At 40.0% G+C, this 14,824-nt stretch overlaps 1 protein-coding gene across 4 annotated transcripts in view; it reads right to left on the reverse strand.

Moving 5' to 3' along the window:
- Positions 1 to 14,824, reverse strand: part of LOC115151918 (cadherin-13) — a 684,830-nt gene that overhangs the window by 427,718 nt on the left and 242,288 nt on the right. The window contains exon 1 of one of the 4 annotated variants that reach the window (XM_029696268.1): positions 7,222 to 7,350. The exons of the other annotated variants lie outside the window; for them this stretch is intronic. The gene's annotated coding sequence lies outside the window, so the exon portion shown is untranslated. Of the gene's footprint in view, positions 1 to 7,221; positions 7,351 to 14,824 lie in introns of those variants that run through there. 4 annotated transcript variants of the gene reach the window in all.

The following is a 14,824-nucleotide window of genomic DNA, read 5'->3' on the forward strand; positions in this document are numbered from 1 at the left end:
ATTGCAACCAGATGAAGATCTTCAAAGGTAAGTGATTTATTTTATCGCTATTTCTGACTTTCGCGAAGCATTTGCTTGGTTGGAAAATATTTTTTATGCTTTTGTATGCGGGGCGCTGTCCTTAGATAATCGCATGATGTGTTTTCACTGTAAAGCCTTTTTGAAATTTGACAACGCGGCTGGATTAACAAGAAGTTTATCTTTTAAATGATGTATGACACTTGAAAGTTTAAGCTTAATATTATTAGTTTAATATTACGATTTCTGTCATTTGAATTTGGCACTCTGCAATTTCACCGGATGTTGTCGAGGTGGGTCGCTTGAGACACGCCTAGCCCAAAGAGGTTTTATTTCACGTTTGGATGAAAAGCTTGCCCATAGTAAACTGTCTGCTACTCAGGCCCAGAAGCTAATATATGCATATTATTAGTAGATTTTGATAGAAAACACTCTGAAGTTTCTAAAACTGTTTGAATGATGTCTGTGAGTATAACAGAACTCATATGGTAGGCGAAAACCTGAGAAAAATCCAACCAGGAAGTGGGAAATCTGAGGTTTGTAGTTTTTCAAGTGATTGCCTATCCAATATAGAGTGTACATTTGGTCAGATTGCACTTCCTAAGGCTTCCACTAGATGTCAACAGTCTTTAGAAGTTGTTTCAGGCTTCTATTGTGAAAGGGTAGCGAATAAGAGCACTCTAAGCAGATGGCCCGGGTGAAAGCCTTTAGGTTAGTCACGCGCACAGCCGTGACACGAGCTCCGTTCCCTTTCATTTCTAAAGACAAATAAATTGTCCGGTTGGAATATTATTGAAGATTTATGATAAAAACATCCTAAAGATTGATTCTATACATCGTTTGACATGTTTATACAAACTGTAATGGAACTTTTTTGACTTTTCGTCTGGACTTAGTGCCTGCGCCTTGTGCATTTGGAATAGTGAACTAAACGCGCGAACAAAAAGGAGGTATTTGGACATAAAGATTAACTTTATCGAACAAAACAAACATTTATTGTGGAACTGGGATCCCTGGGAGTGCATTCCGATGAAGATCATCAAAGGTAAGTGAATATTTTTAAGACTATTTCGGACTTTTTGTTGACTCCACAACATTGCGGGTATCTGTATGGCATGTTTGTTGGCTGAGCGCTGTACTCAGAGTATCGCATGTTGTGATTTCACCGTAAAGCTTTTTTTAAATCTGACACAGCGGTTGCATTAAGGAGAAGTTTATCTATAATCATATGCATAACAATTGTATCTTTCATCAAAGTTTATGATGAGTATTTCTGTAAATTGATGTGGCTCTGCAAAATCACCGGCTGTTTTGTAGGCAAAACATTACTGAACATAACGCGCCAATGTAAACTGAGATTTTTGGATATAAATATGAACTTTATCGAACAAAACATACATATATTGTGTAACATGAAGTCCTATGAGTGCCATCTGATGAAGATCATCAAAGGTTAGTGATTCATTTTATCTCTATTTCTGCTTTTTGTGACTCCTCTCTTTGGTTGGAAAATGTCTGTATGTTTTTTTGTGACTAGGCGCTGACCTAACATAATCGTATGGTATGCTTTCACCGTAAAGCCTTTTTGAAATCAGACACTGTGGCTGGATTAAGAAGAGGGTTTATTTTTAAAATGGTGTATAATACATGTATGTTTGAGGAATTTTAATTATTAGATTTCTGTTGTTTTGAATTTGGCACCCTGCAATTTCACTGGCTGTTGTCGAGGTGGGATGCTAGCGTCCCACATATCCCAGAGAGGTTAACAAACTATAGTCTTGGCAAGTCAGTTAGGACATCTACTTTGTGCATGACATAAGTAATTTTTCCAACAATTTTTTACAGACCGATTATTTCACTTAGAATTCACTGTATCACAATTCCAGTGGGTCAGAAGTTTACATACACTAAGTTGACTGTGCCTTTAAACAGCTTGGACAATTCCAGAAAATTATGTCATGGCTTTAGAAGCTTCTGATAGGCTAATTGACATCATTTGAGTCAATTGGAGGTGTACCTGTGGATGTATTTCAAGGCCTACCTTCAAACTCAGTGCCTCTTTGCTTGACATCATGGGAAAATCAGTCAAGATCTCAGAAAAATAATTGTAGACCTCCACAAGTTTAGTTCATCCTTGGGAGCAATTTCCAAATGCCTGAAGATACCACGTTCATCAGTACAAACAATAGTATACAAGTATAAACCTTGTGAAGATGCTGGAGGAAACAGGTACAAAAGTATCTGTATCCACGGTAAAAGGAGTTCTATATCGACATAACCTGGAAGGCCGCTCAGCAAGGAAGAAGCCACTGCTCCAAAATATGGTTTGCAACTGCACATGGGGAAAAAGATTGTACTTTTTGGAGAAATGTCCTCTGGTCTGATGACACAAAAATATAACTGTTTGGCAATGATGACCATTGTTATGTTTCTAGGAAAAAGGGGGACGCTTGCAAGCCAAAGAACACCATCCCAAATGTGAAGCACGGGGGTGGCAGCATCATGTTGTGGGGGTGCTTTTCTGCAGGAGGGACTGGTGCACCTCACAAAATAGAATCATGAGGAATGGAAAAGTATGTGGATATATTGAAGCAACATCTCAAGACATCAGTCAGGAAGTTAAAGCTTGGTCGCAAATGGGTCCTCCAAATGGACAATGACCATAAGCATACTTCCAAAGTTGTGGCAAAATGGCTTAAGGAGAACAAAGTCAAGGTATTGGAGTGGCCATGACAAAGCCCTGACCTCAATCCCATAGAACATTTGTTGGCAGAACTGATAAAGCGTGTGCGAGCAAGGAGGCCTACAAGAGGCCTACAAACCTGACTCAGTTACACTATCAGGAGGAATGGGCCAAAATTCCCCCAACTTATTGTGGGAAGCTTGTGGAAGGTTACCCAAAATATTTGATCCAAGTTAAACAATTTAAAGGCAATGCTACCAAATACTAATTGAGTGTATGTAAACTTCTGGCCCACTGGGAATGTGATGAACATTTGTTGGCAGAACTGATAAAGCGTGTGCGAGCAAGGAGGCCTACAAGAGGCCTACAAACCTGACTCAGTTACACCAGCTCTATAAGGAGGAATGGGCCAAAATTCCCCCAACTTATTGTGGGAAGCTTGTGGAAGATGACCCAAAATATTTGATCCAAGTTAAACAATTTAAAGGCAATGCTAGCAAATACTAATTGAGTGTATGTAAACTTCTGGCCCACTGTGATGAAAGAAATAAAAGTCTAAAGTCTCTCTATTATTCTGACATTTCACATTCTTAAAATAAAGTAGTGATCCTAACTGACCTAAGACAGGGAATTTTTACTAGGATTAAATGTCAGGAATTGTGAAAAACTGAGATTAAATGTATTTGTCTAAGGTGTATGTAAACTTCCGACTTCAACTGTATATTTTGATTTGTTTAACACTTTTTTGGTTGTACATGATTCTATATGTGTTATTTCATAATTTTGATGTTTTCACTATTATTCTAAAATGTAGAAAATTGTGAAAATAAAGAAAAACCTTTGAATGAGTAGGTGTGTTCAAACTTTGTTTCTGCCCTCTTAGTGCTGCCCCGGTCAACTGTAAGGGCTTTTATTGTGAAGTGGAAACGTCTTGGAGCAACAACGGCTCAGCCACGAAGTCAAAAGTATTCAGACCCTTTACTCAGTATTTTGTTGAATCACCTTTGGCAGCAATTACAGCCTTCAGTCTTCATGGGTATGATGCTACAAGCTTGAAACACCTGTATTTGGGGAGTTTTTTTCTCATTCTTCTGTTGTCCTGTTGGAAGGTGAACTGACACAATCCTGTCTCGGAGCTCTATGGACAATTCCTTCAACCTCATGGCTTTGTTTTTGCTCTGGCATGCACTGTCAACTGTGGGACCTTATATAGACAGCTGTGTATCTTTCCAAATCATGTCCAATCAATTGAATTTACCACAAGTGGACTCCAATCAAGTTGCAGAAACAGCTCAAGGATGATTAATGGAAATAGCATGCACCAGAGCTCAATTTCAAGTCTTATAGGATTGGGTCTGAATACTTATGTAAATAAGGTATTTCTGTGGTGTTGTTTTTATAAATGTGCCAACATTTCTAAAAACCTGTTTGGCGTATTGTGTGTAGATTGATGAGGGAAAAATGATTTAATCCATTTTAGAATAAAGCTGTAACATAACAAAATGTGGATAAAGTCAAGGGGTCTGAATACTTTCTGAATGCACTGTACATGTAGGCCCTTCATATATAGTTTATGCACAGCACTTCATTTTAAGCATCAATTTATCTAATCAGTTATTGTTTCATGCTCAAACCGTGAGCAACACTTGTCAAGCTCAGACAATTCTCTCAAAACACAGGGATGTATATTCACACAGGACTAGTATTATCAGAGGACCTTGGAGTTAGTCGAAAAACATTAGGATTTTTTGCCTGGAATTATTACTCTCCTGCTATGGAAAAATGACAGACATGGAAGATTCGGTCAGGACTCTGTGCTCATGTACATATTTACATAATCCTATCTCCCCCAGTAAAACTAATCCTGTGCAAATAGGGCTATAGGCTACTGACGGTGATGGCCAATGCGTTCGTCGTGGCAATAGCCTATCTCAAAATGAGCTACTTTGAAAAACAGTGCCGCTGTTAACTACAAATTGGTTCTACAGACAGATTAGTATTCTCTTTTCAGCAGTATGCATTTGCTTCCCAAACTATATGTTTTTCCTGGAATTGTATTTTGAAATCTGCAAAAGGCAAACCGACAGCTGCAACCAACCAGAGAAATATAATCCATAGATGGTAGTTCTCATTCAGGTCAGGACTGGCATCCATTGCTTGTGTACCCATGAGTTTAACAGTCAAACTGCCAGGGTAAGAGGTTTTAAAAACCTTGTATGGATTGTATGTCTATGGCCACAATGCAAAAAATCTATAGCCTATATTTGGCACTCATGCTGCCCAAACAGCTGCCGTCACAAATACAGGCACATTGTAACTGCCAAAATAAAGGAAACACTTGAATAAACAAGGGATACCTGTATGTTATGGTGTGGGTTGCATTTCCTGGCATGGTTTAGGCCCACTTGTAGAATCTATGCCAAGGCGCATTGAAGCTGTTCTGGCAGCTCGTGGTGGTGCAATACAATTTTAATACACTTTATGTTGGTGTTTCCTTCATTTTGGTAGATACCTCTATGTGCTTGTGATAAAATGTAATCTTGAACTAAATAATTTTTTTAGAAACTATTGATCCTGTGGCTAAATTATGCTCTCTGGTGTATTTTGAACATTGAGACCGGGCTAGTGTGGTTGGATAAAAAAAAAAAAAAAAAAAAAATGTAATTTGTATTGGTCTTTTTTTGCTCGGGGCCCAGCCCCTGACTCACACAACTGACCAGTCACATTCCTTTATTATGAAGTTTATTTTATTATTTTTATTGATCAGCTGCCTCGGTCAACTGTAAGTGCTGTTATTGTGAAGTGGAAACATCTAGGAGCAACAACGGCTCAGCCATGAAGTGGTAGGCCACACAAGCTCACAGAATGGGACAGCAGCGTGCTGAAGCACATAAAAATTGTCTGTCCTCGGTTGCAACAGTTACTACCGAGTTCCAAACTGCCTCCAGCGCAACGTCAGCACAAGAACTGTTCGTCGGGAGCTCATTGAAATTTGTTTCCATGTCCGAGCAGCCAGACACAAGCCTAAGATCACCATGCGCAATGCCAAGCGTCGGCTGGAGTGGTGTAAAGCTCACCACCATTTGACACTGGAGCAGTGGGAACGCGATCTCTAGAGTGATGAATCACGCTTCACCATCTGGCAGTCTGAAGGACGAATCTGGATTTGGTGGATGCCAGGATAACGCTACCTGCCCGAATGAATAGTGCCAACTGTAAAGTTTGGTGGAGGTGGAATAATGGTCTGGGGCTGTTTTTCATGGTTCGGGCCAGGCCGCTTAGTTCCAGTGAAGAGAAATCTTGATGCTACAGCATACAATTACATTATACACGATTCTGTACTTACAACATTGTGGCAACAGTTTGGGGAAGGCCCTATCCTGTCTCAGCATGAAATGGTTTGTCGAGATTGGTGTGGAAGAACTTGACTGGCCTGCACAGAGCACTGACCTCAACCCCATTGAACACCTTTGGGATGAAATGGAACGCTGACTGCGAGCCAGGCCTAATCGCCCAACATAGTGCCCGACCTCACTAATGCTCTTGTGGCTGAATGGAAGCAAGTCCCCGCAGTATTGTTCCAACATCTAGTGGAAAGCCTTCCCAGAAGAGTGGAGGCTGTTATAGCAGCAAACGGTGGACCAACACCATATTAATGCCCATAATTTTGGAATGAGATGTTTGACGAGCAGGTGTCCACACACTTTCGGTCATGTAATGTAGCATAACACAGGAAGTTTCTAGAGATCATGTCCCACATCCAATATGACAGCGGGACCCATGTACGATTAGGGAAGACAGCCCTGCCTCCTGGTCGAAGCATTGCACGTCTCCACTGACACATTGGGTTTGCTGCTACACCCTGAGGCAACCCACATATTCCCCTGAACGATGTTACTCCAGGGACACTCAAGGGCCACCTATGAAGCTACTGAAATCCTCTGGAACTGTTTTGAGTCCACTGGCTGGGCGACCCTGATGGACAGCGCCGATGACCTGGAAGAGGCAGCGGATACTGTCTCTGAGTACATCTGTTTCTGTGAGGATCTTGTTATTCCCAAAAAGAAAGTCAACATCTTCCTCAATAATAAACCGTAGGTATTTAAATCAGGTGGCAGTAAAGAGGGAAAAAAATACTCAGAGGCGACTCAAAAGCAAAATCAAGGAGTGCAAGGCAGCATACAAAGACAAATTAGAAAACCTTTACAAGGACAAGGACAGTAGAAATGCCTGGCAAGGGCTACAAACCATCGCAAACCAAAGAGACATTGTATGACAGTCGGAAAAGACCTTGCTTTTGGAAATGATTTGAACAGTTTTCATTGTTGGTTTGACGTGTGATTTTATATCGCAGCAGAAAGTACACTTGGACCGTATAGACAGCATATCAGATGTTGATATACACATCTCTGTGAAGGATGTCAAGCAATACTTTCAACGTGTCAACCCACAATAATCATATGGTCCAGACTCCATCAGCAGCAAGGCAGTTCAGGCATGCGCAGACCAGCTCCTATTACCTTTACAGAAGTTGTTCCAGCTGTCACTGGACAGTGGGATAATTCCAGATGAATTGAAGACGTCACTGATTGTCCCAGTACCTAAAAACAACAGGCCAAAAGAAAAGAACGATTTATGCCCTGTAGCCTTGACATCTGTACCTATGAAATGTTTTGAATTTTTTTTTCAAAAACAAATTCTCTCTGGTCTCTCATTCCATTTAAATCCAAACCAATTCGCCTTCCGTGCCTCTAGGGGTGTTGATTATGTGTTACTGGTTATGCTGAACAATATCTATGAACATTTTGAAAAGGCAAATAGTCTAGAGAAAATTGTATTCATTAAATTCAGTAGCGCGTTTAACCTGTTAGGGTATAGGGGGCAGTATTGAGAATTTTTGAAAAAATATGTGCCCATTTTTAACTGCCTATTACACCAACTCAGAAGCTAGAATATGCATATTATTGTTCAGGTTTGGATAGAAAACACCCTAAAGTTTCAAAAACTGTTTGAATGGTGTCTGTGAGTATAACAGAACTCATTTGGCAGGCAAAACCCTGAGACAGATTCTGACAGGAAGTGGATACCTGATGTGTTGAATTGACTTTAAGCCTATACCATTGAAAAACAAAGGGAAGGAGGAATATTTTGGCACTTCCTATTGCTTCCACAAGATGTCCCCAGCCTTTACAAAGTGTTTTGAGTGTTCTACAGTGAGATCTGACTGAAGAAGAGCCATGGAACGTGATGGCCCATTAGACACCTGGCGCCCGATTTGATGGTGGGTACTCTCATTCCGAAACGTTTTAAAAGAGAACCCAATGGTCCGCCTTGAATTTTATTCATGTTCTGGTTAAAAAAGGCCCTAATGATTTATGCGATCCAACGTTTGACATGTTTGAACGAACGAAAATATATTTTTTCCGTTCTTGAAGTGAAGTGAAGTCCGGCTGGCTTAGATCATGTGCTACAACACGGAGGTTTTTGGACATAAATGATGAGCTTTTTTGAACAAAACTACATTCGTTATGGACCTGGGATTCTTTGGAAGTGACATCTGATGAAGAGAATCAAAGGTAATAGATTATTTACATAGTATTTTCGATTTTAGATCTCTCCAACATGGCGGTTAGTCTGTATCGCAATGCGTATTTTTCTGGCGCAGTGCTCAGATTATTGCAAAGTGTGATTTCCCAGTAAGGTTAATTTTAAATCTGGCAAGTCCATTGCGTTCAAGAGATGTAAATCTATAATTCTTTGAATGACAATATAATATTTTACCAATGTTTTCTAATATTAATTAATTATTTTGTTGTCATGACTTGACTGCCGATATTGGAGGGAAACGATTTCCTGAACATCAACGCCATAGTAAAACGCTGTTTTTAGATATAAATGTGAACTTGATAGAACTAAAAATGCATGCATTGTCTAACATAATGTCCTAGGAGTGTCATCTGATGGAGATTGTAAAAGGTTAGTGCATAATTTTAGCTGATTTTATGGTTTTGGTGACGCCTGTCTTTAAATCGACAATACACTACACACAGCTATTGTCAATGTACTCTCCTAACATAACCTAACTTTATGCTTTCCCCGTAAAACCTTTTTGAAATCGGAAAACGTGGTTAGATTAAGAAGATGTTTATCTTTCAAAGACTGTAAGTTAGTTGTATGTTTGAGAAATTTGAATTTTGACATTTATTTGGTTTCAAATTTGCCGCTCTTGAAATGCACCTGCTGTTGATAGGGTGCGCCACGGGGGGCACGCTAACGTCCCACATAGCCCCAAGAAGTTAACACCATCCAACCCCACCTACTGGTAGATAAGCTGGTGAATTTGGGTGTCAACTCTCTACTGATCAAGTGGATTCATAGTTTCTTTGTGAAACAAGTGAAGTTTAACGCCGCCATTTCTACATCTTGAACGGTTAATGCGGTAGCCCCTCAAGGATGTGTACTTTCACCCATACTCTACACACTGTACACACTCTACACAAACGATTGTCAAGCCTCTGACTCAGCCCACAAATTCTTTCAAAATACAGGTGACACCACTGTTGTGGGTTTCCTCCACCCAGACCAAAAAATGTATCCAGTGGTGTGCAGATAACTTTCTTGAAAGAAATGTTAAGAAAATAAAAGAGATGGAAATTGATTTCAGAAAGAACAAAACTCCACTACCCCTACAAAAATCAATGGGGAATCAGTCAATTCACAGCACACAAATACCTGGGAATCGGAATAGACAACAAACTGAAATTCAATGACTGTGCCTTTGAAAAGATAAATAAATTGAAACAGAAAAAGTTATTTCTTGAAAATTGAACAATATTGACCACCATATCTTACAAATGTTCTATAAATCTGTCTTGCTGAGTGTGCTGTTCTTTGGTCTGATATTCGTGTTTGAAAACACGCGAGCGCAAGCCCAAGTCAAGCTTCTGTACTTTATCAAGACGGCGGGACAGCCACCAGCCTGTACACAAAACTCATCCTCCTAAATCTTGAAAGCATTTTATGGGACAGTACTCATCCCCTTCACTCAAACCTCGGTCACAGAAGCAGCCGGACAAGTGGAAAGAGACATCTTAAAAATAAAATAAAAACAGATATTCATTACTAGTAAACATTTTGGACACATCTACTCATTCAAGGGTTTTTCGTTATTTGTTCTACTTTCTACTTTGTAGAATAATAGTGAAGACATCAAAACTATGAAATAACACATATGGAATCATGTAGTCACCAAAAAAGTGTTAACCTCTCTAGCGTAGGGGGCAGTATTTTGGCGTCCGGATGAAAGGCGTGCCCGTAGTAAACTGCCTGCTACTCAGGCTCAGAAGGCAAGATATGCATATTAGTAGTGGATTTGGATAGAAAACACTCTGAAGTTTCTAAAACTGTTTGAATGATGTCTGTGAGTATAACAGAACTCATATGGCAGGCAAAAACCTGAAAGAAATCCAACCAGGAAGTGGGAGATCTGACGTTTGTAGTTTTTCAAGTGATTGCCTATACAGTATACAGTGACTTAGGGTTCATTTTGCACTTCCTAAGGCTTCCACTAGATGTCAACAGTCTTTAGAACCTTGTTTCATGCTTCTACTGTTACTGGGGAGAGAATAAGAGCTGACTCAACAAGTGGACTGCCTGAGGCCAATGAGTTGTTTACTGCGCAGTCACACAGGCGCGCCGTTCCTTCTTTTTCCTCTGTAATGAATACACTATTATCCGGTTGGAATATTATCGAATATTTATGATAAAAAGACACTAAGGATTGATTGTAAACATCGTTTGACATGTTTCTACGAACGGTAATGGAACATTTTGACTTTTCGTCTAGGGTTTTGCGCTCGCGCATTGTGCCTTTGGAATAGTGATCTGAACGCGCGAACAAAACGGAGGTATTTGGACATAAATATGGAGTTTATCGAACAAAACAAACATTTCTTGTGGAAGTGGGAGTCCTGGGAGTACATTCCGACGAAGATCAGCAAAGGTAAGTGAAGATTTATAATACTATGTCTGAGTTTTTTTGACTCCAGAACTTGGCGGGTAACTGTATAGCTTGCTTTGATGGCTGAGCTCTGTACTCAGAATATTGAACAATGTGCTTTCGCCGTAAAGCTATTTTGAAATCTGACACAGTGGTTGCATTAAGGAGAAGTGTATCTATAATTCTTTCAATGTTTATGTTGTATTATTGTAAATTGATGTGCTCATTCACCGGCAGTTTTTTAGGCAAAACATTTTCTGAACATCACGCGCCAATGTAAAATGGGGTTTTTGATATAAATATGAACTTTATCAAACAAAACATACATGTATTGTGTAACATTGAGTCCTGGGAGTGTCATCTGATGAAGATTGTTAAAGGTTAGTGATTCATTTTAGCTGTATTTCTGTTTTTTGTGACACCTCTCCTTGCTTGGAAAATGGCTGTGTGGTTTTTCTTGTCTAGGTGCTGTCCTAACATAATCTAATGTTATGCTTTCGCCATAAAGCCTTTTTGAAATCGGACAGTGTGGTTGGATTAACCTGTTGGTGATAGGGGGCAGTATTTGCACGGCCGGATAAAAAACGTACCCGATTTAATCTGGTTATTACTACTGCCCAGAAACGAGAATATGCATATAATTATTGGCTTTGGATAGAAAACACCCTAAAGTTTCTAAAACTGTTTGAATGGTGTCTGTGAGTATAACAGAACTCATATGGCAGGCAAAAACCTGAGAAGATTCCTTAGAGGAAGTGCCGTCTCTGACCATTTCTTGGGCTTCTACACTCTCTTTATTGAAAACTGAGGATCTCTGCTGTAACGTGACACTTCCTACAGCTCCCATAGGCTCTCAGAAGGCGGCAAAAAGCTGAATGATGTCTTTGGAGCCCCTGGCTGAAAAACATTAGCGGATTTGGATAGTGGTCGATCAGAGGACAATGAGACTGAGGCGTGTGCACGAGGCAACACAATATTTTTATTTTCTCTGTCTTTGAACGTAAACAGGGTTTCCCGGTTGGAATATTATCGCTTTTTTACGAGAAAAATTGCATAAAAATTGATTTTAAACAGCGGTTGACATGCTTCGAAGTACGGTAATGGAATATTTAGAAATGTTTTGTCACGAAACGCGTCGGGCGCGTCACCCTTCGTCACCCTTCGTCACCCTTCGTCACCCTTCGGATCGTGTCTTGAACGCACGAACAAAACAGAGGATATTTGAACATAACTATGGATTATTTTGAACCAAACCAACATTTGTTATTGAAGTAGAAGTCCTGGGAGTGCATTCTGACGAAGAACAGCAAAGGTAATCAAATTTTTCTAATAGTAAATCGGAGTTTGGTGAGGGCCAAACTTGGTGGGGTTCAAAATAGCTAGCCATGATGGCTGGGCTATGTACTCAGAATATTGCAAAATGTGCTTTTGCCGAAAAGTTATTTTAAAATCGGACATAGCGATTGCATAAAGGAGTTCTGTAACTATAATTCTTAAAATAATTGTTATGTTTTTTGTGAACGTTTATCGTGAGTAATTTAGTAAATTCACCGGAAGTGTTCGGTGGGAATGCTAGTTCTGAACGTCACATGCTAATGTAAAAAGCTGGTTTTTGATATAAATATGAACTTGATTAAACAAAACATGCATGTATTGTATAACATAATGTCCTAGGGGTGTCATCTGATGAAGATCATCAAAGGTTAGTGCTGCATTTAGCTGTGGTTTGGGTTTATGTGACATTATATGCTAGCTTGAAAAATGGGTGTCTGATTATTTCTGGCTGGGTACTCTGCTGACATAATCTAATGTTTTGCTTTCGTTGTAAAGCCTTTTTGAAATCGGACAGTGTGGTTAGAATAACGAGAGTCTTGTCTTTAAAATGGTGTAAAATAGTCATATGTTTGAGAAATTGAAGTAATAGCATTTCTAAGGTATTTCAATTACGCGCCACGGGATTCCACTGGCTGTTGAGTAGGTGGGACAATTTCGTCCCACATACCCTAGAGAGGTTAACGAGAAGTGTATCTTTAAAATGGGATATAAGTTGTATGTTTGAGAAATTTGAATTATGAGATTTTTGTTGTTTTGAATTTGCCGCCCTGCTATTTCACTGGCCCTGCTATTTCACTGATGCAAGCATCCCACATACCCCAGAGAGGTTAACCTGTCTGGGCTAGGGGGCAGTATTGAGAATTTTGGAAAAATTATGTTCCCATTTTTAACTGCCTCCTACACCAACTCAGAAGCTAGAATATGCATATTATTGTTCAGGTTTGGATAGAAAACACTCTGAATTTTCTAAAACTGTTTGAATGGTGTCTGTGAGTATAACAGAACTCCTATGGCAGGCAAAAACCTGACAAGGTTTCAAGCAGGAAGTACCCTGTCTGACAAGGAGTCGTGCGTCTTGCATCTTTTTATTGAAAAGTAAGGATCTTAGCTGTAACGTGACAATTCCCAGGGCTCCGATAGGCTCTCAGAGCCCGGGAAATAACTGAAGGTTTACGAGGGAGCCTCATGCTGAAACACGTTATCACCTTTTGTAAGTGGCTGCTCCGAGGACCTTTGAATGAGGCGCGTGCACAAGTCGCTTCTGAGGAGAAATTTTATTCGGCTGTTTAGGCTCAATGCATACTCCCGGTCGGAATATTATCACTTATCTACGAGTTAAATGGCATAAAAATTGGTTTTAAACAGCGGTTGACATGCTTCGAAGTACGGTAATGGAATATTTAGACATTTTTGACACGCCAATGCGCCATGCGCGGGACCGTGAAGAAGCATTCTGATAGTGTCTAGAACTCACGAACAAAACGTCGCTGTTTGGATATAACGATGGATTATTTGGGACCAAACCAACATTTGTTATTGAAGTAGAAGTCCTGGCAGTGTATTCTGATGAAGAACAAGCAAGGTAAGAACATTTTTCTTCTAGGAAATGTGATTTTGGTGGAGGCTGACCTGGGTGGGTATCTAAATAGCTAGCCCTGTAATGCCGGGCTATGTACTTAGATTATTGCAAAATGTGCTTCATCCGAAAAGCTATTTTAAAATCGGACATATCGAGTGCATAGAGGGGTAATGTATCTATAATTCTTAAAATAATTGTTATGCTTTTTGTGAACGTTTATCGTGAGTAATTTAGCAAACTGTTAGTAAATTCCCCGGAAGTTTGCGGGGGTTATGCTTTTTCTGAACGTCACATGCTAATGCAAAAAGCTGTTTTTTGATATAAATATGAACTTGATTGAACAGACATGCATGTATTGTATAACACAATGTCCTAGGTGTGTCATCTGATGAAGATCATCAAAGGTTAGTGCTGCATTTAGCTGTGGTTTGGGTTTATGTGACATGATATGCTAGCTTGAAAAATGGGTGTCTGATTTTTTCTGGCTGGGCACTCTGCTGACATAATCTAATGTTTTGCTTTCGTTGTAAAGCCTTTTTGAAATCGGACAGTGGGGTTAGATTAACGAGATTCTTGTCTTTAAATAGCTGTAAAATAGTCATATGTTTGAGAAATTGAAGTAATAGTATTTCTAACGATTCAAAAATCGCACCACTGGAATTTCAGTAGCTGTTACGTAGGTGGGACGAAATCGTCCCACATACCCCAGAGAGGTTAAACAAATCAAAATATATTTTAGATTCTTCAAAGTAGCCACCCTTTGCCTTGATTATAGTTTTTGCACACTCTTTGCAATCTCTCAACCAGCTTCATAAGGTAGTCACCTGGAATTCACCCCCACCTGATCACACCGGTGGAACCAGTCCGGCTTGGCCCACCAGGAGGCCCAGCTGGCATTAAGACCCTCCTGGGCTGAAGAGCACTGTGCAGTGACTGAAATACAGCCTCTCAGAACAGCAATGCTATGTCACCTCTACGCTTTTCCAATCTGCTGACCTGTTCAGTCAGGTTCAGAAGTTGTGACAAATGGATGTACTGCCATGGCACATAAAGAATATCAGCACCAGATCTCACCAGGATCAGGAGGCAATAGACCTTCTGGAGGCCCGAACAGTGAGAGTTGAAGTGGATGGAGTCCAACGTTACGCGACTCTTCTCTTTTGCATCAAGAACATGCCCCAGCTGCAAGCCCTTAAGGAAGCTGTGCTCT

Source organism: Salmo trutta, chromosome 17, assembly GCF_901001165.1.
Source record: "Salmo trutta chromosome 17, fSalTru1.1, whole genome shotgun sequence".
NCBI lineage: Eukaryota > Metazoa > Chordata > Actinopteri > Salmoniformes > Salmonidae > Salmo > Salmo trutta.